Source organism: Delphinapterus leucas, chromosome 13, assembly GCF_059928025.1.
Source record: "Delphinapterus leucas isolate spDelLeu-1000000601 "Yukka" chromosome 13, BTC_Dleu_Yukka2, whole genome shotgun sequence".
Lineage (NCBI taxonomy): Eukaryota > Metazoa > Chordata > Mammalia > Artiodactyla > Monodontidae > Delphinapterus > Delphinapterus leucas.
Window position 1 is genome coordinate 28,244,420 of NC_143141.1, and position 26,353 is coordinate 28,270,772.

A 26,353-nucleotide genomic window follows, 5' to 3' on the forward strand; every position below is an offset into this window, starting at 1 on the left:
AAAAGGACCTGTGTTAATAAAGACCACGTGTTAGGACAGCACCAAAGTGTCTAGAAATCCGGGCCAGGAGGAGGAGGGAGGGGGATTGGCTGTGCCCGCCAGTGGCCTGGGAGCCCTGCCCGCCTGCAGAGACCTGGCCCGGGGCCCGCGGGGAGGGCGTGGCCCTCGGTCCCCAGCGCCTTCCGTCTCTGGCTTCCAGGAGAACTGCGTGATCCTCAGGGAGCCGGTGAGGCTGCAGGCCCTGAAGTCCCGCCTGCTGGGGTTCCGCACCATGCCGACTCTGTGCTGGAGATGAACACGGACAAGACCAGCCAGGTGGTGGCCACTGTCCTAGGTAACACCGCCTCCCCCTGAGTCCCAGTGGGGACGGGGTCAGGCGGACCTTGACCGGACGTGGTGCTGCCTGAGACCCCACTGTGTCAGCCCTTGGGGGTCACCTTCCCAGACCCTTCATTCTGCCTCGAGGGGCACAGGGTCGGGGGTGGCTGGGGGGCCGCCCCAGGGACGTAGCCGAGCCTCTCCCCTCCGCCCGCAGGTGAGCTGGCCCAGAAGCTGAAGCCCCTCGGGGAGCAGGAGCGGCCGTGATCCTGGAGCTAAAGAAGGCCGAGTGCCAGAGGCGGGGCCTGCACTTTGACGGCCCCATCAACGCCTGGGACCTGCGCTACTACGTGAACCAGGGGGAGGAGACGCGCTACCACGTGGGCCAGTACCTGCTCAATGAGTCCTTCCCCGTGCAGGCGGTCACACGCGGGCTGCTGGGCATCTCCCAGGAGCTGCTGGGGCTGACCTTCGACCTGGAGGAGGGCACCAGCATGGGTCACGAAGACGTGAGGCTCTAAACGGTCTGGGACGCGGCCTCGGGCAAGGTCATCCATCGGCAAGTTCTACCTGACCTCTATCCTCGGTGCGTGCGTGGGGGAACCTGTCCCCGGTCGGCCGTGGGCCGGGGCTCCTCTGTGGAAGCGGGGCCCCATCCACGTCCCTCCGCAGGGTGGGGAAGTCCGGGCACGCGGCCTGCTTCGGCCTGCCTACAGCACGATGGGAGCTGCCAGATCGCCATCGTGGCCACGGTGGCCAACTTCACCAAGCCTACGCCCAACCTGCCCTCCCTGCTGCGGCACGATGAGCGGGAGACCAACTTCCACGACGTCGGGCATGCGATGCACCAGCTCCGCTCCCAGGCGCAGGGCTGCAGGCAGGGGGCGGGGAGGGCCCGGGCATGCGTGGTCCTCAGGCAGGCCCTCGCCGCGGGATTCTTTCACTGACATCACCCCACACGTGGTGACGCCCTCGGTGTCAGCTTCCATCATCAAACCCCAGGCACTGGGCGCGTAAATAACGGAAATGGATGTCCTCGAGGCTCTAGAGGCTGGAAGACCCAGATCAAGGAGTCAGGGCTGGTTCCCTGCATGTTAAATACATGTACTCAAGAGTTGCCTTTAAAAAAGACAAAAGAAAAGAAAGGAACGTTGCCTGCAAGTCTGCTGACAGCCGGTGATGAGAACCAGAGGGAAGGCTCTGGGGCCGGGGGCGCAGTGCCCTGTGAGCTCGGGGGCTGCTGCCAGTCTCCGTGGAGGCTCAGCAAGTCCCGGTGACTTCCCCACGTGGGGGGCGCCAGCTGAGAGTCTGGGCCCAGGACCCACTGCTCGTTCGGTCTTCCTGTGGTCAGCCCTTCATCCTGAGAGCGATGCTCTCACAGGCTGCACCGGGGCGTGTGGGGACAGTTTACTGAGCCGTACAGACGTCACTACTGCTTTGGACCATTTCCATCATCCCGAAAATGTCCCTCACGCCCTTAGCTATCACTGCGTCCCCTCGCCAGCCCCTGACAACCAGGAACCCACTCGCTGACTCTGTGGATCTACCTGCTCTGGATGTTTCTCCTCAGTGGGGTCACGCCCTGTGTGTCCTTCTGTGTATGACTTCTCTCGCTGAGCATCGTGTTCTCAGGGTGTACCGACGTGGCAGCGAGCGTCAGGGCTTCACCGCATTGCGTGGCTGAGGGACGTAAAGAAGACAAGAGAAAAGAAAAGCACGTTGCATGCAAGTCTGGTGACAGCCGGTGATGAGAACCAGAGGGAAGGCTCTGGGGCCGGGGGCGCCGTGCCCTGTGAGGCCCTTGGCGCTGCTGCCAGTCTTGGTGGGGCACGGGCAGCACCGTCCCTCAGGAGCTGCTGGACAAGCTCATCAAGTCCCGGGAGGCCAACCCAGATGCGGCCGGACCGAGGGAAGGGAAGGGGGCTTCCGGTCTGCCCGGCTGGCAAGCGCGGCCTGGACACGGTGCCAGCCCCCCGTCTCCTTCCTCCCACGCCCCAGGCCTCTTCAACCTGTGCCAGATCGTCCTGGCCAAGGTGGTTCAGGCCCTGCACACGCAGACGCCCGCGGACCCGGCCCAGGAGAATGCCCGCCTCTGCCAGGAGATCCTGGGGTTCCCAGCCATGCCAGGTAGCCAAGCGCGCGCCGGGCTCACCTTAGCGGTCGGTTGGCGGCTACTGCCCAGGTCAAGAGGATCGTCTGGTGGTGTGTGAATGGGGACCGACTGACGGGCTCCGGCCGAGGCCCACTGCCCTCTGGCCTCCTCCTGCCACGGCTCCTTGGCTGGTCCCTCCAGCTGTGGCCCACGGAGTCCGAGGGTGGAGTGGGAGGCTCTGCACATGCTTTCTAGAGAGCCTGGAAGAGGCAGGAGAGGGCTTCATACCCCGGACAGAAGGCATCGACGAGGTCTGCCCATGCGTGTCGGTGCGGACACGCGGTTCACTCCCTCGTGAGCGCTTTAACCAGCGATCTCCCCGTGGTGGAGGGAGAGCCCTGACTCATCTCTCGCAGCCTCGGCAGCTGGCCTTGTAAGAGGCTTAGGAGTGAACCCTCGTGAGCTTCAGCAGAAAGTCGGCAAAGATTTATTTGTGTCCCTCCACTGAACTGCCAGCAAGGTCCCCGTTTTCTACAAGTGTTGGGCCAATACTCTCTCTAGTGGCAGGGGACTCAGACAAGGCTGCTTTGAGGCCCCCACCCCCGCTCTGGGGCAGGGGCACTGAGCGGCCAGGGGGCCGGCCAGGAGCCCCTCCGCGTGTGTCCCAGTGACCCACCTGCCTGCGACCTTCGGCCGCCTGGCAGGAAGCTACGACGCCCAGTCCTATGGCCAGTCATTCCTGCAAGAAACACTGGAACCAGTTTCTGCCAACCCACCAAAAAAAACGACTTCAAAGGCAACGTGGTGTCACAGGAAGGGCTTGTTTCTGTGTTGGTTTGTTTTTAGTTCATTAGGCCTCACTTAAAATTCTGATTCCACAATGCACTTGCTTTGGGATCTTGAGCAACACTCATAACCTCTGCAAGTTTCAGTATAGTAAGTTTATGTGATTACCTTCATCTGTAATATCCCTGTGTTGCAATCTTAATTAATTCAGATTAATTCATCTTAATCTTAATCTCAAGTTCAGATCAATGACTAGTTCCTCTGTGACTTCTCCTCTGAACTGATTCAAAAGCCGCCTCTCCCGTCCTCATTTGGCTTCTCTTCTCTTCTGGAATCTCATAAGAACTTCTATGACCTCTTTGGTTTTTTGTTGTTGCTGTTGTCTGCTTGTTTGTTTTTTAATTGAAATATAGTTGATTTACAATGTCGTGTCCGTTTCAGGTGTACGGCGCACTGATTCCCGTTTTCAGATTCTTTTCCCTTATAAGTTATTACAAAATATTGAGTACAGTTCCCTGTGCCATAGGGGAGATCCTTGTTGTTTCAATTCTATGCCTTCTTTGAATGACCGTAGCACTTGTTGTCTGTATCATTTTTATGTCTGTTGTGGCTTTGTGACCGAAAATGAAAATTTTCTATTTGTTCATGCCCTGGCCCTTCCTTAAAAATGTGTTCATTTACCTATTTCATATTTATTGACTACATCTTAGACACCGTGTTAGCTGCTTGTTCTAGATGTTAGTAAAACATAGACCTTCCTGCTCAAAGGGTCACAGTATTTGTGGGAAAACAAAAAAATGAACAACTTACGTCTCAAATAGCTTTGTACTTCCCAAAGAGAGCACACCTCGTAGGTACAATACATATATGTATTATACATAAATGTATAAAGAGTTAATGGCATTAAAAACGTGAGATAACTGCTTTTCTATTCTGAGGAAATGAGGATTACATTTCACCAGGAGCTCAATACCACTCTGAGAATGAGGGCTTAACCCCCGACCTGGCTCACTGCATCGCTTTCTTATATGAAAATAGACAAGTCTGTACACGCTCTCTACAAAAAGGCTCATCTGGCATGAATTTCAGATAGCAAGAAGAAAAATTCAAGGGGTTCAGAGAAGCATCCAGAAGCTCAGATGATTGTCTGGCACTGATACAACTTGCTTGACAGGAAAATAGAGCTGTAAATCTCACAAAATTCGATGATCTTCTAAGAATTTCAAAACCGCCTGCTATTAATTAGAAATCCTAGAAGAACCGCTTCTTTTAAAGCACACTGATAATATGCTTTACAGCTTAATATTCAGAAGCCTATGTTTTGGCTAAGTGAGCTTCAGGAATGAAGGAAACTTGTGGTTCAGTTCCATCTACTCTGGAACCTCTGGTCAAAACACCTACTTCTGTGCTCAGCCATCTTATCATCTGAAAACTGGAGGCAACTCTAAGAAAACATCGTTACAGAGATGTTGCACGGTTTCCTGTGTCACTGTCTTCATTTGTTTCAGAAAACCAATAACGTCTAAGCTACTACTGCAAAGAGCGCAGTGTTACTTGGGGTCATCTAGTGCAGCTCTGTCAAAGTAAAGAAAAGGAAAGGGGCCTAGAACAACTATAATTTTCCCAAGAGGACACTATTATTCTTTGGTAAATCTGAGTCAAGAACCCTGATCTCTTTGATGCCATTCCATTGTTCTTTCGTTGGGTTCTCAACAACCCAGAGAAAGAAAGAGAAATAAAACTCCTATGTGCTGTGTCACTGGTACAGGACGTGGCAAGATTGGAATCGGAGAACTACATATTAACAGGTATTTGGGAAATTCTTCAAACTGGTTAAGATATACACCAGGTACCTAAAACACAGTATGTTTTCCCAAGATGATTCTGTGGAATGAACAGAACTGGTAACTGAAGGTGCCTGTGTGCTGCAGTTCCAAACAGGATGGGTGAATGCTTGTTTTCTGGCACCTTTAAGACTCCACCCCAATATACACATTAAAATAAAATTAACATTTCAACTGGGTCATATTTAATTCTGCATGCTCTTCTAAGTCAGCAAAATATTCCATATATCAGTTAAGTTGTCACTCACTCTCTTTTCTTTTCTTTCTTTTTCTCTTTTTTTTTTTTTTTTTTGCGGTACACGGGCCTCTCACTGCTGTGGCCTCTCCCGTTGCGGAGCGCAGGCTCAGCGGCCATGGCTCACGGGCCTAGCCGCTCCGCGGCATGTGGGATCTTCCCGGACCGGAGCACGAACCCGTGTCCCCTGCATCGGCAGGCGGACTCTCAACCACTGAGCCACCAGGGAAGCCCGTCACTCACTTTTTAACTTGAGTTTTAATTTCTAAAAGTCTTTGCAAACACAAAACAGAGGTGGGAAAATGGCATATGGGAAGCTGCAGAGATGAAATAAGCTTACTTCATTCGGCATAAAGATGAATACCCAAACAACTTCTGCATAGCTGCAAGTGTCCAAATCTACTATCTTCGTTTCGTAGTCAAGGCTTCCGGAAAAATATGCTAACGGATTCCTAATTACCCAAATGCCCCATATCCGTTTCAGTAAGTATCGTTATACATTACGGAAAATTTTCTCAGTGACACAGAAAGACATCCTGGCCGAGCATCCCCCTTCCCATGACACAGAGATGATGGGTCTCAAGCTACGTTGAAGGCGTTGGAGCCCACTTTATCCATTACTAATATTAATGGAGGACAAACCTTCATATTCTGTTTGTTTGCTCTGTGTTTGTTAAATCACTTCTTCCCTTCATTAAAATGGATGACACATAATTGAGTCTGTAGTGTGTGTATCACTGGAACCTGAACACATTTTTGTTGGTTTTATTAACGTCATAGGTTTCTAGGGAGGGTCTACTAAATAACTAAGTCTAGTTTCACAGTTACAAATAAATTAGGATGTAATTTTGAATAAATTAAGCTCATCATAAAGGAAGGATACTGATAGTTGCTACTACCCCTTCCTTGAGGGGCTCTTGTAAAGCACTAAATAAAGTAACAGAGGTTTATATGCATGCATATATTTTCAATGATATTTGAACACACTCGAAAAGAACTCTACAGAATGCATTATAAAACCTCGATGCTGTGTGTCCCTAGTTCCCAGCTCTCTCGTTAAAACTATTTAAATGAACAAAATGTTATCTATTAGGAGAGCTATCAGAGTACTCCAAATACTACTTCTTGCAGTACCCTGTCCCAACCATTTGCCTTCCTCTTCCCATTAGTCCTTAATTCAGAAACCCCAGAGATTTGTTCATTAATTTATGAGCATATTTCTTCATTCAGCCAAGAAAACTGATGGCTCCCTTACCAAATTTCAGGCACCCTTCTTCAGTATGTTTTCTAGGCATGTTCAGGAAACACAGCAGTGATTAACACAGATGAATATAGCCTCTCTCGAGCTGAGGGGAGAGACAAAAGTAAAGAAGCAAATATAAAATCGTAAGTGTAAATACGTAAATAAAAATTGAATAAATGGGTAGAATAACTAGTATATCAGGTAAGTGCTGGAGAAAAACAGCAAGCAGGGAAGGGGGATGGAGATTGTTAGCTGGTAGGAGGAGGCTGCGATCTGAAACTAAGTGATCACTGAGGGCTTTCTGGGGAAGATAAAATTTAAGAGGGAACCTAAGGTTGTGAGAGGGAGCAAGGTGCATATCTGGGAAGTGAATAGTACAAGCAGAGGGAACAGTCAGATGGAAAGGCAATGAGGCAAGAGTGGGCTTGGAGTATCCAAGGAGCAGAAAGGATGTCAGTGTGTGGAAAACAGAGGGAGCAAAGTGGAGAGGAGAAGGAAACCGTCAGAGAGGAAACAGAGGCCCAGATTTCTAGGGCTGTGGAGGCACTTTGAGGACTTTGCTTTTCCTGTGAAGAAGCCACTGAAGAGCCTGGAGTGACATGATCTGACTTACGTTTTAACAGGATCTCTCTGGATGCCATGTTGATTAGAGACTGCAGGAGAATAAGGACAAGCCCCAGAAGACCAATAGTTGATTCAAATGTCAAGAAACATTTATGCCTTCACCCTTCAACTTCACAAATGATGCCATTTCCATTGAGCTATTGAAAAATATAATCTGGCTTTCAAAACAATAAACCAGAAGGCATTTTCTCACATAAGCAAGGTCACAAACAACTGTCAGCTAAAGTTGAAATAGCAACAAATCAAATAATAACAAAAAACATTTTTTATAGATTTTAAAACCTTACCAAGCATTTTCTTGTCCATTATCTAAGTTAATCCTCAAATCAACGCCATGAGATAGTTACTATTTTCCCATTAGAAGTGACCGCATATTAAATCCTTAGTGATTGCTCAAGAAAAGCTGAAATCTTGAGTGTACATCTATTGATGCCAAGGTTGGGTTTTTTACCCATGGGAACATTGGATGCTAAAATCCACAGGGATTTTCAGCTCAAGATGGCAGACTAGGAAATATATTTACTTTCTGGTCCTCCTGAAACCAGGTTTAAATAAAACTGTAGAAATACCCAAATTAATCAACCAATAAGAGCCAAGACATTGTGGAAGTCATCAACCACAGAAAGATTTCAACACATTTCGAGAAGGCAAACAATGAAATGGAGGGGCCATGAATAAAATAATGAAGAAAAGACTACCCTAAGTAGGGTCTGCACAAAGCCAGTCAGCTTTTGCTGAGCCCTGGTTATAGTAAAGGACAGAGGAAGGAAGAGGGGCTGAAAACAAGGAGACAAAAGTCATTTTAGGAAAACACGTTCATTTAATGAGCTCCAGGGAACACTCAGCCTGCTGCCATACTCACTCACGTATTACAGTGGATTGTTGGCACGCAAGACAAGAAAACAGGGAACCAACGAACAAAAATCAAGACACTGTTTCTTACTGAACTCTTCTCAAACGAGATCAAGAAATTATGGTTCAATGCCATAGCTGTAAATCATTTCTGCTCCTGGAGAGGTTAGAAAGGGCTTATAATAGTTACCCTTTTTTTTTTCAGACAGAATTTAGGTCTGAGCAAAAGCTTTTGTGTCCTCCAACCTCAAAGTTTATTGGGGATGGAAGTCCAAATTTGCTTCGACATACCATAAAAAGAATCTCATGAGCAGAGGGTCAAACTACTTTTGGAATATATGAATTATGCCCAGTGTGATTTTAAATAGATTTTAAACAAAAATATATAGATTTTTACTGATCTATATGATTCTGGGTTCTGAAACTTCTACATGTCACATGCCTGATACAGAACACACAATGTCAGTCCCAGGAGAGAGAAAACACTCCAATGAAGCAAGCCAAAGAAACAAGATTCGGACAAGGTAAAGTGACGTGTAGACCAAGACCAGGATTTTTCAATTCTTTCCTGTCATGCTGTAGCTTCCAGCTCCTGAATAACAACACATGTTTCCCTTGTCCTAGACACACAAGAGTATGTCTCCTCTATGGGGCATAAGAAGCTCTAGAGTTACATATGTGTAGTAAAGAGTGGACCCAGCCGGCATACTCACAATGACCAAATTGTGTTGCTCGTACTTTATTTTAAACCAATACATCGCTCCACGCTGAAGTTGCAATAAATCATATATTTGCTTTCTAGACATGAATGAGATGCCTTACTGGATATACTCCAGGAAGGCCAGAGAAACTGGCTTCTAATCCATACAGAATAATTCATTGATGAATTCCTTTCAGGATAGCCCATGATTTATCTAGAATATAAGCTTTACATACCTGGATCCTTCAAACTAGACCAAAGGGAAAAATCTAGGCTCCAAGCCTCAATCAGAAATGTGGGATGGTGCTATGCTGACAACTGGTGGTCCCTGACCTATCTTCTGAGATTAGAACCCAGTGTGGTGGATGACCAATTCACGCGTTGAACAAAAGAACACCTCCTACAGGGCAGTGGATGTGTTCATTACAGGTATGGCACTTAGGGCTAAGTATCATAAGGACTTCAAGAAACAAAAGAAAAAGTAACACATGAAGCATATATGATAAGGAGGCGCCAGAGTCCAGAGCACGAGCTCTGGAATCACACAGGCTTGCTTCGAATCCCGGCTAAGCCACTACCATCTGTATACCCTGAAGAACAGTCGAAGGTTGAAATGTTCTTTTACCAAATTTCGAAAAACAAGTGAAGAAAGAACCTACCCGCCAGGAAGGGACATCGTGGGGTGCAGCATCCAGTCGGGTCAGGGCTCTGCATCCCCTGCTCAGAAACCTTCACCGCCTGGCTCACGGTGATGCTGGCAGCTCAGCAGCCCTGGAGAAGGCGCTCCTGCTCCTGTCTCCAGGGCTCGCGGACAAGCTGGGGAGGTCCACGGAGGAGGCGGGCCACAGCCTGGCAAGCTCTGGGTGCCTCCTGCACTCAGCTCTGGGCAGGCTCTGGCCTCTGGGCCCCGTTGCGGGGAAGGGCTGGCCGATACATACCCAGGGCTGAGGGGTCTGCAGAGCCGGTGCCCAGGCAGCGTGAGCTCTGGAGGAGAAGCCTTCCACAGTCCCCAACAGTCTCCGCATGGTGGCCCATCCGGTGCCAAACACCTGCCACCCACAGCGACAAGTCCCAGCCGCTAGAAAGTCCAGAAGGGCTCGGGCTCTTTGCCCTCGGGCCGGGTTTCTCCAGGGGCTGGGCTTGTGTGGGGCCCCCAGCCCACCCCCTGACCCGCCCGCCCTTGCTCTGTGACACGTACAATGCAATGGCAACACCCAGGCTGAGCCGGCAGGCCAGTGTTCAGTGCGTGCTAGACCTTGAGAAGAGTTAGCAGCTAGGGAGAAGCTCTCCCACTTTCACTCGCTTTTCTCAGATCAGCCAGGCAGCCCATCTCACCCCAAAGCGATGGACACCACACCTCCTTCCCAGGCTATCGTTTTCCGTTCTGCCCCTGTTTTCCCTTTCCATTCTGCCCCTCTTTTCCCCAGCACCCCATCTACGGCTTCGGGTGTCATCGGTGCTGCAGCAGGCAGCACCTCTGACCCCGAAGCTATGGACACCACACCACCTTCCCGGGCTTTCGTTTTCCGTTCTGCCCCTGTTGTCCCTTTCCATTCTGCCCCTCTTTTCCCCAGCACCCCATCTACGGCTTCGGGTGTCATCGGTGCTGCAGCAGGCAGCACCTCTGACCCCGAAGCTATGGACACCACACCACCTTCCCGGGCTTTCGTTTTCCGTTCTGCCCCTGTTGTCCCTTTCCATTCTGCCCCTCTTTTCCCCAGCACCCCATTTACGGCTTCGGGTGTCATTGGTGCTGCTCCCGGCAGCACCTCTGACCCCGAAGCTATGGACACCACACCACCTTCCCGGGCTTTCGTTTTCCGTTCTGCCCCTGTTTTCCCTTTCCATTCTGCCCCTCTTTTCCCCAGCACCCCATTTACGGCTTCGGGTGTCATTGGTGCTGCTCCCGGCAGCACCTCTGACCCCGAAGCTATGGACACCACACCACCGTCCCGGGCTATCGTTTTCCGTTCTGCCCCTGTTGTCCCTTTCCATTCTGCCCCTCTTTTCCCCAGCACCCCATTTACGGCTTCGGGTGTCATTGGTGCTGCTGCAGGCAGCACCTCTGACCCCGAAGCGATGGACACCACACCACCTTCCCGGGCTTTCGTTTTCCGTTCTGCCCCTGTTTTCCCTTTCCATTCTGCCCCTCTTTTCCCCAGCCCCCCATCTACGGCTTCGGGTGTCATTGGTGCTGCTCCCGGCAGCACCTCTGACCCCGAAGCTATGGACACCACACCACCTTCCCGGGCTTTCGTTTTCCGTTCTTCCCCTGTTTTCCCTTTCCATTCTGCCCCTCTTTTCCCCAGCCCCCCATCTACGGCTTCGGGTGTCATCGGTGCTGCAGCAGGCAGCACCTCTGACCCCGAAGCTATGGACACCACACCTCCTCCCTAGGCTATCTTTTTCCGTTCTTCCCCTATTTTCCCTTTCCATTCTGCCCCTGTTTTCCCCAGCGCCCCCCCCCTCCATTTACGGCTCAGGCCGGCATCAGTGCTTCAGCAGGCAGCAGCTCTGACACCAAACCTATGGACACACCTCCAGGGCTGTCATTTTCCAGTCTGCCCCGTCTCCAAGTAGAACCACTACCTATTTCACACGGCTGTTCCTAGTTCTGGGAACACACCACGCACTGGTAGCAATGCCTCAGCCCATGCCTCGACTCATTTCCCTGCAACGCTGGCCAACAGATAGACCAACACTTCAAAGTTATGACAGAAAGTTGAGTAAGTTATACGCTTGGAATTGCATTTATTATTACTAACAAGCACAACTGTAGTGCTTAGACTATAACAAGTAATATTCTAAGTGCTTAGCAAATATTAACTCACTTAATCCTCATAATGGCAACCCTATAGGTAGGTAATGTTCATAATATTCACCTTTTTGGGGGGAAACTGAGGCCCAGGGGGGTTGAATAGCTTGCCTAATGCCACACAGTAAGTAGCGGGCAGAAACCCAGGATGAAAACCAGACCGTCTAGACTTTCATCACTTTGCTGTGTCACCTTAATAGATGTTGTGGTTAGGGAAGGGACTAAACTGACAAGACTCTGAACTTGAGAAGGGAGAAATTAGAAAGTGACTGATCCTAGAAACTAGAGAGGATTTCAGCTCAGAAATTTCTGGTGGTGAGACCCAGAAGAACAAGAACATGGTTGGAATATTAACTTGGGGTAGTATCTGAATCCATTGAGAAATGGTTTTGTTTTGTTTTGTTTTTTTAACTTAGAAAGGCCAGCTGGATGAAGATTAATGAAACAAAAAGCAGAAAGGGAAAGAGGAAGGTGCCTGAAGTGAGACATAACCTCTTCCCTGTAAGTACTAGGGGTGGGCGTCCTGTGGGAAAGGATGGAGCTCTCTCTACAGCTTTGTCACCAGGATGAACAAGGAGAAACATGGCAACCATTGTACTGGTTTTGATGATTCCTCAAAAACCAAGGCTTTACTTTCCAAGAACTACCCACAGTAGCATACCTACCGTGTGTCAGACATGCCACCAAGTGTGTTTCCAGTCACACATTTTAATTGGAGAAATAGTTCCTATGAGGTACGCATTAGTTCCCTATGGCTGCTGTAACAAATGACTACCAATGAGCTTGCGTAAAACAAAACACACTCATTCTCTTATGGTTCTGGAAGACAGAGGTCCAAAACCAGTTTCCCTGGGCTGGAACCAGGAGTTGACAAGGCCGTCCATCCACCTTCTAGAGGCTCTAAGGGAGAATCTGTTTCCTTGACAGCATTCCTTGACTTCTGGCCACATCAATCCAACCCCAACTTCATCATCACATTCTCTTTGGAGTAAACACTCCCTCTGCCTCTCTCTTACGAGAACACCAGTGGTTACATCTGGGTCCATCCAGGTAGTCCAGAAGAATCTCCCCATCTCAAAACCCTTACTTTCATCCCATTGGCAAAGTCCCTTCTGCCATTTAAGGTGACATTCATAGGTTCTGGGGATTAGAAGGTGGACATTTGGGGGCAATGGTACTATTCAGTCTACTACAAGGTAGATACTATTATCTTTCTCAGATGTAGGAAATGAAGTTTAGGGAAGTAATTTGTCTCAGGTCTACAATTTCCAGAGTAGAGATTTAAATTCTGCCAGGGAGACTTTAGGACACACTCTAAACAACTTTAACCTGTGTCCTTAATTACTGCATAATCCTTGGTTAAGAGTCACACTTAGGTATCAAGACCCAACTGAATATAACACAAGTACTGTCTCCTCTTTCACTATGTTTGCCTGGTGTATTTATGAATCTTGCCCAGAGCAGAAGAGTTCAGAAAATCGTTATACACGTTTACTAGGAGAAAGCATTTACCGTTTGATGTGCACGGAGTAATGGAAGGCTATTTAAAATAAAATAAAGTAAAATATGCCACCAAATCGTCAAGTGTCACAACAGAGGTAACCCCGTGGGAGTCTTGAGGAGACTAAAATTATCTCCAATTGTGCAGGTGAGAAAAGTGTCACTAAAGGCAGTTGTAGTTCAGCCAAGCCCTACGGCACAGAAGTAGGAATCTGGATATGTACGAATGGGAAAAAAGACATTTTAGGCATGGGAAACAGTTGAATGCTGAATGGATGAGAAATAGGCATTAGACCTTTCTAAATCAACTGGCTTATTAACTCAGTAAATCAGATTTGGTCAGTCAAACTAGCTTTAGCTGATTACTTATCCAGGGCATAGCTGTTGAGAGTCATTTTTGTCATAGAACAGTAAATAAAATTGTTGAACTATAGCTTTAGGCTTGCTAAGTGATAACAGATTGCTCTAGCTGATGTTCAAGTGACTTACTTGGTACTATTCACGAAATTGGGGGTTAACAACTGCTTAAGACAACATAGAGAATTGATCTTAAATAGTACTTGAAGTAGTTACTGTGTAAAGTATCTGTTCAGTAGCTCATGGTAAATGGATGTTTATAATCCCCGTTGGACAACCAACTGCTTTTTTGCAAATGGTAATGTGAATTGCTGTTGCATAAACTATAGTAATGACCACCTATCTAATCTGTTGTCCAAACCAGAAATCTTCTAACAATACTGGTCTCCTAATAAAAAGTAAGCATGAAGCTAACACACACTGGGTGTCTCCCGTGTGCCTGTGCATGCATCTATAGCTCACTGAACCCCCATAACAGCCCCCAAGAGAGGGACTCTGAGTGTCCCCATGCTGCTGGTGGAGAAACAGGCACAGGAAGGTTCAATAGTCTATCTACCTAAGATAACACAGAGGGCGGGAGAGCCTGTTTTTAAACCATCTGCCTCCAATTCCAGGTGCCAGGAGCCAGATTCAGCCTACAGGCCTCTTCTGCTCATCTGGAGGTGAAACCATGTGTAAGGATTAGTCAAATCCTGTCTTCACTCCTCAAGGTAGCTTGAACACTTGCACGTCCTCCAAATAGCACGTAGCATAAGCAATAAGATGTTTGCCCCGGGTACTGTCCAGGAACTTGGAATCAGCTGTGTCTAGTTAGGCTGAGCTGGTTAAGACTGGAGAGGACCACCGATCTTCCACCTGGCCCAGTGCCTTTTGACCTCCTGCCATCAGAGGGCCGAAAACTACAGCCTGAGAATGTGCTGAGCCCCGTAGCCTAGTTACGCCAGCTCAGAACAATGAGGAGCACACCTTTTCCCAATCACCTTTCCTCATGCTCCCCGTGCCTCATACTGCCCTGCTTCTTTATTCTTTATCCCATAGATACCCCAAGCCCCTTGCCTTTGGGGAGGCGGATTTGAGAGCTATTGTCACGTCACTTCCTCGCTTGGCTGCCTTGTGAATAAACCTCCTCTTTGCTGCAAACCTCAGCATGTCAGTGTTTTGGCTTGCTGCGCCTCAGACAAAATGGTAGGGAGCAGTGGTAAAGGTCCCTTGCCTGTGAGGGAAGCTGGTTGCTAGTAGTCACGTTGCAGATGTTTTCTCCTCCCGGGGGGGCAGACGTCCTGCTCTTCCAGAAAGAAGGGAGAAAGGCAGGAGCTGGACCCTTGCTCTCAGGGTCACCGTCACCTAGGAGCTCGTTAGAAACACAGAATCCAGGCCCCACCCAGAACTACTGAATTACAGCCTGCATTTAACAAGATCCACAGGAGAGGCATACCCATATTAAAGTTGGAGAGGCACCAAGCTGGAGTCCACGTAGCAGAGAAGCAGACAGGATTCTAGACCACGCAGAGTGTTAAAGGCCAACAGTTTGTTTTCTATTCTCAAAACAATGTTTTTGAGCCATGTTGATGAGCAATGTCCCAACTTGCTTCTAAGGTTTCTTGTGTGAAGAATGGATTGGAAGGAAACAAGATATATGGACACTAGTTAGGACCTCATTGCAACAGACAGGCAAGTTCAGTATGAGGATGTTGAGGAAGAGTTGACAGATTCAGAAGAAATTCAGGAGATAAACTGAAGCGGGCTTAATGGGGTATGAGACGGAGGAAAGGAAGGTCTTAGGGAATTTAAGGGTTTACTCCACGTATGAGCAAAGCCTCAAAATTCATCATTTGAACGTACAGAGGTAGAGCTCTCAAAGGACACTGGTTAGGAAGCAACAGTACGCCCTTTATAATTCCAAGAGACAACACGGATCAACTGTCTCGATGGAAAACTCGGCGGTACCGGTGCGTTTTTTCACTCAAACTTAGTTCCAGTGCCTATTACTCACATTTTCTGTGCCTAAACAACACGGCTTGAGGAACTGAAGGGGATTCCATCCTGGTAATTAAGGAGGGTCCCCAACACTGACAGTCCCATCTTAAAAAGCAGTCCCGCTGCATTTTACCCAAGGAGCAATGGCCAGAGCCTCCCTTTTAAAACGATGGGGAGAAATCAGAACATCACACACTGTCCCTTTCAGCTACTATGAACTGAGCCGCGAGACGACCAGCACCCCCTAGCACAGCGCGGACGGGCCAGCGCACGGGGGCCACTGTGACAGGCGACAGCACAAGAGACGGAAGCCCAGGCCCAGGGGCTCCGAGCTCCACCGGCAACGCCCAGGGGCCAAGGCGTATTACCTTTCCGGGATGTGCTTTCCGCCCTTCCTCGTGGCCGACGAACTGGCTCATGTCACCCCCGCCAGGAGTGCCAAAGTCGCCAACCCGGCATCCCCGGTGCCAGCACAAGGCCACGAACCACAGGCGCCTAGGCACAAGCCCACGCAGCTCGCGGACCTCCTTCTACCGCGCATGCGCCACCGCGTGGCGTGTCGAGATGACTGTCATCACGCAGGCGGATTAACGCGCTTGATCCGTAAAGAGGATTCTGATGCCTGCAATTTCCCTCCTTAGCCGGAGGCTGGTAGCACACGTCCATTAGTTCGTGTGTGTACCCTTCAGCATTCCAATCATACGGGACATGGAAAGTTGTCCGACTCTCCCAGTTTCTTGTGTGGTTCTTTCAGATATTTCCCAAGTGCTTACATTCACACTTGTATCTTGTATGTAAGTATTTGTACGTAACAGGTATCCTGTAGTTTATAGAAGAGCAGCACACTATACACGTACTACATACATAGTCTACAATGTGTCTTGGATAGTGACGCTGTTATCTTTCTAAAATATAAACTTGGCTGGATTGCTCTGTCGCTTGAACATCTTCACTTAGCACAGAATACAGCCCAGGTTGTTAGCACAGCATTGAGAACTCTTTATAAACAGATATCAGTCTGTCTCTCCAACTGAATTATAAGTTCAAACTATGACTTACAAGGACCTACATCATCCACCTCCCTCCTTTGCCCTGCCAGCCTCCCCTGATCTCATTCTCTACTGCCCTGCCCTCACTCACTTTCCCCTGTCCAGCCACACTGGCTTCCTTACTATTCCTCAAACATGCCAAGCACAGGCGTGCCTCAGGGACTTTGCACCTACTATTCCTTCTGCTTCAGAACACACCCTCCCACCCCATCTCCACTCTCCCAGGACACACCCTCCCACCCCATCTCCACTCTCCCAGATATCCAATGGCTTGTTTCTCACTGCAAGGCTCTGCTCAATCGACATCTTAATAGAGGGGACTTCCCTGATCACCTACCACATTCCCTCACCTCTTCATCTTCTTTTGTTATTCTCCAAAGCATTTACCACCGCTTGACACTCCACATATTGACTTATTTATTCATCTCTCTCCCCCACTAGAATGGAAAGTACGTAAGGGCAAGAACTTTGTTCTCTTCCTACTTCCTAGAACAGTGCCTTCAACTTAGAAGGTGTTATACAAATATTTGCTGAAAATGAATGTATGACTTCTTTGCCCTTTCACACTACCCTCTAGTCACACCAGAGGCTGCCCCTCCAGAGCACAAGTTCAAGCCCTGGGCCTTTTGTACCTGTCCCCAATACCTGGGCTGTCCTTTCCTCATTCCGGCAAAATCCTCTTCCCCCAAGCCCAGCTCAAACGCTGTCTCCTCAGTCAGGCCTTCCTCAATTTCTCCTCTATATTCCTGCTGCACTTGATTCTTTTATCATAATTAACCCACTTAGACTCACTACATGTTTCTCTTCCTAGACAACTGTAAGTTGCTACTGAACAAAGACTTCTACTCACCTCTGTATCCCCGTGCCCTAACAACAAACCTATAAGGCTCTCGGTGTTTACTGAAACAATTCATTTTCTGAGTCTCTACCCATTCTAGGGAGTGCGTAGTATAGTCTCCTCCTCATTATCAGTGAGCCTGGCATCTGTGGGAGGGCCTTACAGCAGAGGAAGTCACCAATGGATCATAACTAAGGTCCTGAGACTGCAATGGCAGACAGCATGGTGAAGTTAGCCCACTGCATGCAGAAGACCCACAGAGGAGTCAGCATATGCAATGGACTACACTTGGTATAACATGTGAACAATCAAGGTTTACAAACGTGTTCTCATGCACTTGTAAGGATCTTCTAGCCCACGCGGAACAGACAGAACACACACAAAGGAGCCTGGAGGAAGTGAGTAGGCCGGCAGCTGCGCCCTAACGTCTTAAGAGGTAACATTTCTGTGACTACGGTTTAAACACATCAGATAATTTGCCTCCTTTCTAGACACCCTGGTTATCACAGGACAGGCCAAGCCTCTCAAGTTTTAAAGCTAAAGTACACGGAAGATCTGTGAATAGGGCTGAAGATATTTAAGAGCTAGTACCTGCATTAAGCAACCAGGTTATAGAATGAACATTTATCTTGAAATTCCAGTCTCTCCCTCTCTCTCTCGCCTCCTATCCCCTATCTTCCCACCTCCATCTCTATTCCCTCTCCCCTACTCCCTGTTTTATGTATATACGTGCATCATTTTATATATACACGGAATATTTACTGTCTGTTACATTGATTTAATAAAGTGCACACTCCTCAGGCTAAATTTAGAAAGAGGACAAAATGAACACTTTCACATGGGCGTCAGTGGTGTTCCAAAGACAAAAGATTCCTCAGTCTTAAAACATGGCAAACACCATGTTCCTTCTGATAGTTAGATGCTAGAAAAAGGCAAGTGGATCCTTAAAATTCACACGCTATTAACACCTACTATCAACAGAGTAGATCTTAAAGCGGAAACAAGAAAACACCAGCCTTTTAAGTTCTTCCTGTCTGAAGATAAGAGTAAGAGGTGGTAGTGTTCTTCCTCACTTGCACCCGAAGGGTAAAAGCAGCAAAAATATCTTAAACACATATATGATGAGGAAGCCACTCTACCTGGTCCACTCTGTTTTGTTTTGCTTCTAGGGATCTGTCTCACTCTGAACCTTTGCTTTTTGTTTTCTCTTTTATGTACGCTAAGAACCTGAGAGTCTAAACCTTTTCTTCCACCTCTCAACCAATAAACAGGACAAAAGAACATTTTTATGTTTTTATGTATTTTCCATTCAAATTTTTAAAAAAGAGATAAGTAAGCTAGCTCAGTTCATATTTCTCACAAAGATCACTTTCCAAACTAAACTAAATTGTTTGTGACCATAAACAGGAAAAACACCGTACTCTAGTAGCACCATCTGACATTTCCACCTTAATGTTACCAAACACAACTTGACACGAATGTCAGAACTATTAAAAATGTTAAAAATCCCCAACCCCACTCAAAATGCATACCAAAGTTCAGGTAAAGGAAAAACAAAAACAAACACAAAAGCAACTCACCGTTATCTTTATGTTCTTTCAGAAACCCATTAACAGCACACTGGAATTTAAAACTAGTGTCGTCATCTGACACCTGATGCCCAATTGTACACATTTTTAAATAAGGAAGAGTTTCTGGTAAGTCCTATAAGGCAAAACCATGAAAATATGTATTATTTCCTTTGTAGGGAAAGAATAAAAAATTAATTAGAGAAGGCAGAATATAAACCAGGAGAGTACATTAAACTTTGTATGTCAGTCATTCTGATGAGAGCCATTTTTTCCAAAGCTGCTTTAACCAGTAATTATCACTTGATTTTCATTCAAACTGCAGAACGGACAGTTACCAGGCATGCAAAAGGAAAAGCAAATCTATGTGAATGAATGCACATGTAACTCAAAATGACATAAACAGTTCTGCCTACATTTATGTTCTATCTTACATTTCAAGGGCCATAAAGCGGCTGTGATTTAAGGAGAGTAGTAGAATAGAGTCAGAAGAACTTGGATTCGAATTAGGAAACAGAGGCAATTTCAGGCATTGTTGAGAACTGGTATTCTTGAGGTGGGAGAAAGTAGACTATCAATAGAAGACAGAAAAGGATAAGTGAAAATTCTCTAGTTCTGAATTTAAATGGAAAGTAGCAGTAGGAACCTATGACATATTTTAAAAATATTAAAAACAAACGTACATATTTCCTAGCTCTGACCACTGAAAAAGTCTAGAAACAACTGATGTCATGTCAAAAGGACTCAGGAGTCACCGAGAAGCTCCAACTGGCCAAAGATAGGGCCTCAGTTAGAATAATAACTGTAACGGAGTCCACGGTGATAGGAATAAATAAAATTTTACAAAACTGGTCAACACTGGAGGATATTTGTGAATCAACTCATTATTTTGAAAACTGTTAAATAAAAGAAGAGAATCATGCCTCTACAACTGAGCAACCAAACAGCTGATGAGGGGAATCTTCTCCTCGTACAAATATACCCAGCTAATAAGTGAAAAAAAGAACAACAGAATCCACCATTCTTTGAAGCCTCAACTGAATTAATGGATGTAGGTATGAATCATCAGTGACTGCTAATACCACAGAAAGACACAACTATATACGTCTCCATGGAAGAACACATCATCACCCATGAAACTGTCTTGCCAAAACAAAACATGCAAGCTTCATTCAGATCAACTACCGATTTACAGGAAATAAAAGGACTGAAGGATATGTTACCAACACATGGAATGTAATCATCGGCATCTAGATGGGACAAATCACCTGGTTTCTTTAAAAACAAAATTCAAGGAGGAAAAAAAAAGTGAGAGAGACATGGAGGGAGAACCTATAGATTAAACAAGACTTCAGAGACCTAACAATCCACGGCAAAGTGTGGACCTTATTTGGATCTAATTCAAAATTCTTATAGACAATTTTTTATGACGTTTAGGAGACAACTGCAAATTTGAGCACTCCCTGGGTATTTAATATTAAAAAATGATATTAAGGAATAAAAGTCCTATATTTTAAATGCACGTACCAAAAACGTACAGGTGTAATTTACATGTTGTCTCGGAGCTGCTTCAAGATAATACGGAATGGGGTGAAACAGGTGGGGGTATAGATAAAACATGACAGCCATCAGTTGGTAAATAAGAAAGCTGGATGAGTTCCTGGGTATACAAGGAACACTCACAGTAGTTTTATACTTTTGTATATGCTTAAAATTTGTGATAATTGTTTAAAAACAAGACGACACTGTAGAAAACAGTTTGGCACTTTCTCACAGGTTAAGCGTACAGCTTAGTATTTGGCAGTAGGCTATGATCCAACAACTCTGCTACTACCTACGCTGCACATCTAACAGAACTGAAAGCAGGGATTTGAACAAATATCTGTACACCAATGATCATAGCAGCATGATTCACAATACCTACAAGGTGGAAAACAACCAAGTGTCAATCAACCGTTGAATAACAAACTGTGGTCTATATACACACAATGGGATTTTCTAAGCCAAAAAAGAAATGGCATTTCGTTACGTGCTATAACATGGATGAACCTTGAAAACACGACGTTTAGTGCAATAAGCCAGACACAGAAGGACAAATACTGCAGATTCCACTTACACGAGGTACCTAGAATAGGCCAATTCACAGAGACAGAAAATAGAATAGAGGTTACCAAGGGTTGGTGGGAGGGAAAATGGGGTTGTTACTGTTTGATGGTTACAGAGTTTTTGTTGAGGACGATGAAAAAGTTTTGGTTCTAGACAGCGGTGATGGTTACACAGCACTGTGACTGTACTTAATGCCACTGAACTGCATATTTATAAACGGTTAAAAGAAATATGATTTCTCTATATTTTACCACAATAAAAAAAAAGCAATAACAGAGCTGAAATTTCAATTCTTCCTTTTCCGAGAGTCAGTTTCATCGTCTGTAAAATTAGTAATTGTAGTTGTCTATCCTCTGAGCTTAGTGCAGGGTAAGCACTCAGTAGGAGATATCAGTACTACTTCCACTTCAAGAGCAAAGGATTGCTGTGAAGATTAACTAAGTCAACGGATATGAAAGAACTTTCTAAATGGCAAACTGCTCTACAAATATTAAAAGACATTAGGTGTTACTGTCTCCCAAGGCCATGGAACAGGTCAGAAGGAGGATAATTCTTTTGCACTGGAATGTCCTACATGGGCCAAGAGAATAGATGGGTTTCTGTACTATATCAGAAGGCATCAGGAAAAGGAAGCATAAAACTTAGAGAACAATTGTCTTTTACACTGATGCTTAAACATGCTCAGGCAACTGCTTAACATAAGTGCTAAAGACATAATGGACATACCTTTCTTTCTTTTTAGGATACTACTGTAACTACTAAAAGTTTACTTCATTTTCAAAATGTAGAACATGGAAGCTTATAGAATTTCTTAAGCATATCTAGAGCCTACTGCCAAATACTACAGTTCAATTCATATCTTTCATCTCATTTTGAAACAGCAATTACAAATGTGTATTTAAGGAAACCACTAGCTTCCCTTTTTGAACCCACGAGAGAAGGCCAGGACTCACCTTAGCATAAGATGATAACTACTGAACTACTATGAATTATTACAGTATCAGAAAGAAGGTCATTTTCAATTACGCCTTCCATTTACCTCTGGCTTGTAAGAGCGGCGAGTATTTGCTAAGTCAATAATCAGCCCAAGTTCTTCATTCTGTCCTTGGATTTTGTTAAGAGATCCAAGGGGGAGAAACGTTCTTCTGGAGCAAGATTCTTTTCAAAACTCTGTCCGAAAGAATAAAATAAGGAAGAACATATGTTTAAAATCCTTTACTATGTTATCCATTTATTCAAACCCTGGGATGCTAACATATGAGATTCAAAGTCAAGTTTCCTCCTCTGCAGCTTACAAGCGATATTACAATCCTTTCTTCCAGAGAGATTAGACCGAAGAAAATAAGCTCACTTCTATATAGTTATTTCTATGTTTGTTTATTTCATGTTGGTCTCCTAACCTGACTCTAAACTCCCAGAAGGCAGGGACCACATCAATTTTGCCTACCACTGTATTGCCAGCTCCAAGCGGAGTGCCTGAAAATAGACACAGAAATAAATACTTCTTGAACATCTACATATAGGAAGGATGGCTTTCACTGCTAAATATTCTTTCATGTATTTGGCTTATACATGTACCCTGTTCCATTGATCTCTTTGGTTATTCAAGTGTCAGCAACACACACTTTTTTTCTTAATTGGTAGACTAGTTTTAGAGCAGTTTGAGATTCACAGCAAAACTGAGCAAAATGTACACAGTTCCCACTTACACCCTCTCTCCTTCATCCCACACAGCCTTCCCCATTATCAACATGCCATACCAGTGTGCTTCATTTGTTAGAATTCATGAACCAACACTGACACATCGTTATCAATCAAAGTCCACAGTTTATTGCATTCATGGTACAAGTAACCGACTATTTCTTTATTTCTAGTATAGTCATCCCCAAACATTTACATACTGAGATACATATTACTTTCTTATAAATTACTTTATTCTTTATTTATAGTTAGGGCATTGCATTGTTTTTTTTTGTTTTTTAATTAAGTACAAAAGTTGGTTGTATTTGTCTATGAATCCCATTTCTGGATAGTAAAAGAGGTATTAAAAAGTATTTGCTATAAAAAGGGAAAATGGAGTACGACGGGGTTGAGAGCCAGGGCTCTATATGGTGAATTCAGATTTCTGGAAGAATACGGTATTAACTTTTGCTCACCTTTTTTAAAGGAACTTTGAAAGCAATGAAACGAGTCCCAGGCATCCGCTGTTCAACTGGGAGATAGTCTTTCCACCTGTTAATATAGTTTTTGTTAGGCAAATTTTATGTTAGGCTGTCTCCCTGCACAGGATGAATGCGCCTTGAAAATGGAAATCATATCCCTCTACATCGGCTCCCAGGTGGTCCCAGCGTCCCGACCCCGACCCCGGCCGCGCGCGACACACTTTCCACAAACTGACACACACGGAGCCCGCGCGAGGGCCGGGTCGCGCGGGCTTCCCCGCCGGGTCGCCTGGAGGCCGGTCCCCCGCAAGCCGAGCGCACGAAAGGGCGCCCCAAAGGCGCCGGCCCAAGGCGCCCGCTGCGCTTTCCCTTTGGAAGCTGGGCTGCGGGGCCCAAGCGTAAACCCTGAGACAAGGAACACGCGCACCACGCCGCCACGGGGGACGACAGGCCGGGCGCCCACCTAGCCGGACACCCTGCATTTCTGCAATCACCGGACGCCTGTGTAAATTTCCGTCTGGCCTGTCATTTTCCAAAGGCCACTCAAGATCAGGGGACAGAACGCCTCCTCTCCAAGTGTCCTGCCAGCCCACCCACTCAAGATCAGAGGGACAAAATGCCTCACTAAAACAAAACAGAAACAGAAACACAAAAAAACTGGAGAGAGGGAGGAAAGGGTGCCCTGAAAAATAAAAAAAAATTAAAAAAACTAAGCACGTTGACAGCGCTAAGAATAAACTACCAGGAAAAAGAAACCCTACATGTCAGATCCTAAAGTACAGAAGGGCAAGCCCGCCGACATTCCAGGACCGGGGGGACCGGGGTCCCCAGCCCTGCAGAGCCAACCGCAGACCGGCTCGGGCGCCCCTCGGAAGCGCGGGATCCCCGCGGCCGAGTCTGTGACCCCCGGCCGGCGCCGGCTCCCCTCTGCCCACCCTGCGCGCGGGGGCTGGAAACTGCCGCGGAGAACCACGGCGGGGCGGGAAGGGGGGCTCCAAAGAGGGTCTGGCGACTCGAGTCGCTCCGTTTCTCGGTGGGCTCAGCGCGCGCCGTGGGGGAACAGGAGCGGGGGTCCGGGAGGAGGGGACGGACGGCACTTACGTAGACCGGCAGCGGCCACGGGTAGACGGCGGGCTCGGTCCCCAAGAGCGACTCCAGCCTCAGCTCCAGCTTCTCCCCCATGTCTTCGCGCGCGGGCCCCGCACCGCGCTAGTCTGGCGGTTGGGGGAGGGGCGCGGCGCCGCCGGCGGGGGCGGGGCAGGCGGGCAGGCGGGAGGCTGAGGGGGGCCTGGTCTGGGCCTCAGCTGCCGCCGCAGCGCTCCCGTCCGACCCCCGGCTCCCTCTTTGTGGTCACAGGCCCGGGGCCTCCAGCGCTGCTGCGAACTCGGGCCGGCGTGAGGCGACCACAATGAGCCGGGGGCCGGGCTGAAACACTCCCGGCACGCGCGATCCGCCCCGTGGACTCGCAGGCTCGCACGCACGCACGCACGCACGCACGTACGCACGTCTTCGGCTGCCCCTGGCCACCCCCACCGGCCTGAAGTGGGGACCCGGGAAAACCCCTCATGGACAGTCGTGGCGGGTTTGACTCCCGACCTTGACGTAGCGTGACACACCCCCTCCCCCCCCCAATAAAAGAAAAGGAGCATAGGAGGCAATCTCATACATTATTGATAAACACATACAAAGACACTATTGGTACAAAACTATTTCTCCATACAGCAACTTTGAATTTTAATAATAAATACATATATGTATCAAACATTAATAAAAGAATAAAATTATCCAATATGAGTACATTTGCTCTTGTTTTGCAATTAGTTCCAGGATTCTATTTTAGATTACTACTTCATATCTGAGAGAGTTGGGTGTGTGTTTGGTTTTGTGGAAGCTGCATTGTGCTAAATTTTACCTTTCTTTCTTGAATTAAATGGCTTTTGTTATCCCTTGGGAATACTGAAGACAGCAACAGCAGATTACTACCTACCAGTGGAAAAGTATAAATAGCAATTTTAGCCACTAGTGATTCTGAAATTGCCCTTAACTTTGTCCTTATAAAAATGCTCCAAGAATTACGTTTTGCAAATCCACAGATTTACTATCCATATTCAAGTCATTTATGTGGAGAAAGAATGTAGCCAGCCTTATCAGTAACACAGGATGTTACAGCCATCAAGCCATCAGCCACTGAAGCCACACCCAAAGCCGCACCCTGAGGGGATTCAGGATGGAGAAAACAGGATACTGGCCCTAGATAATTAAAGTGCAAATCAAGGGAATGATTTCCAGGAGACCAGATTCTTGCATCTCACCATATATGGAAAAGTGCTACATTTATTAACTTAAGATGTCTAGTTTCTTTAATTAACAGTAATCTTTTGATGTTCCAACTACCTGTCTTTTTTTTTTTTTTTGCAAGAACCTCTAAATACCCTGTGCCCTCCCTTAGCTCTTCAGAACAGTCCCTCAGAGCTATCTGAGAGGCTGTCTCCTGATTTCAGTCCTCAGTATGTCTTCCACATAAAACATAATTCTCAACTTCTAGGTTGTGCATTGTTTTTCAGTCAACATTTAATTGTATGGCTCATGTAGGTACTATGCCTAAATGTAATGGGATGAGCTGTAAATTATTAAAACTAGATAAATCCTGTCAGCTCTACCACTAGCTGAGATCCAGGCTTTCACCTCTGGATACCTCTGGCAGATATGGGGTCTGTGTTGGTCTTAAAATTATTCTTAGAATAGTGGGGACTCATTCATTCTTTCAACACATTTTATTGCTTATATTCTATGTGTCAGTTACAGTGCTGGGTCTTGAAATACAGAAGTCAACACACGAAAATACAAGGATAAAACACATTTTCTACCATATTAACTTTTTTCATTCATCAATTCATCCCTAAATCATTCAACACGCATCTTCTTATTGAATACTGATGAGGGGTCAAATGCTATGCTTAACACTCAGTATATAGCTGCAAACGAGATGGACAGGCCCTGATTTTGATGTCACTACTATCTTTTGTCCTGCCATATAATGGGACAGCTTCATTATTCCCTTTACCCTAAGTTTTTATCACAAATTGCTAATGAAAATAAAGCTGTTAGTGGAGTTTCAACATGCATAGGTAAATGAGAACACAGAACTCCCCTTTCTCATGTCCCGTTCTCCTCCTTCTAACTCCCTATGTGAAGTCACTTTGTGCCAAGGCCAAGAAGCTGTGCCCCAATAAGAACCAAGCTGATTTCCTCACACTGACTGGGGCTATTGCACACTTAGAAGGCTT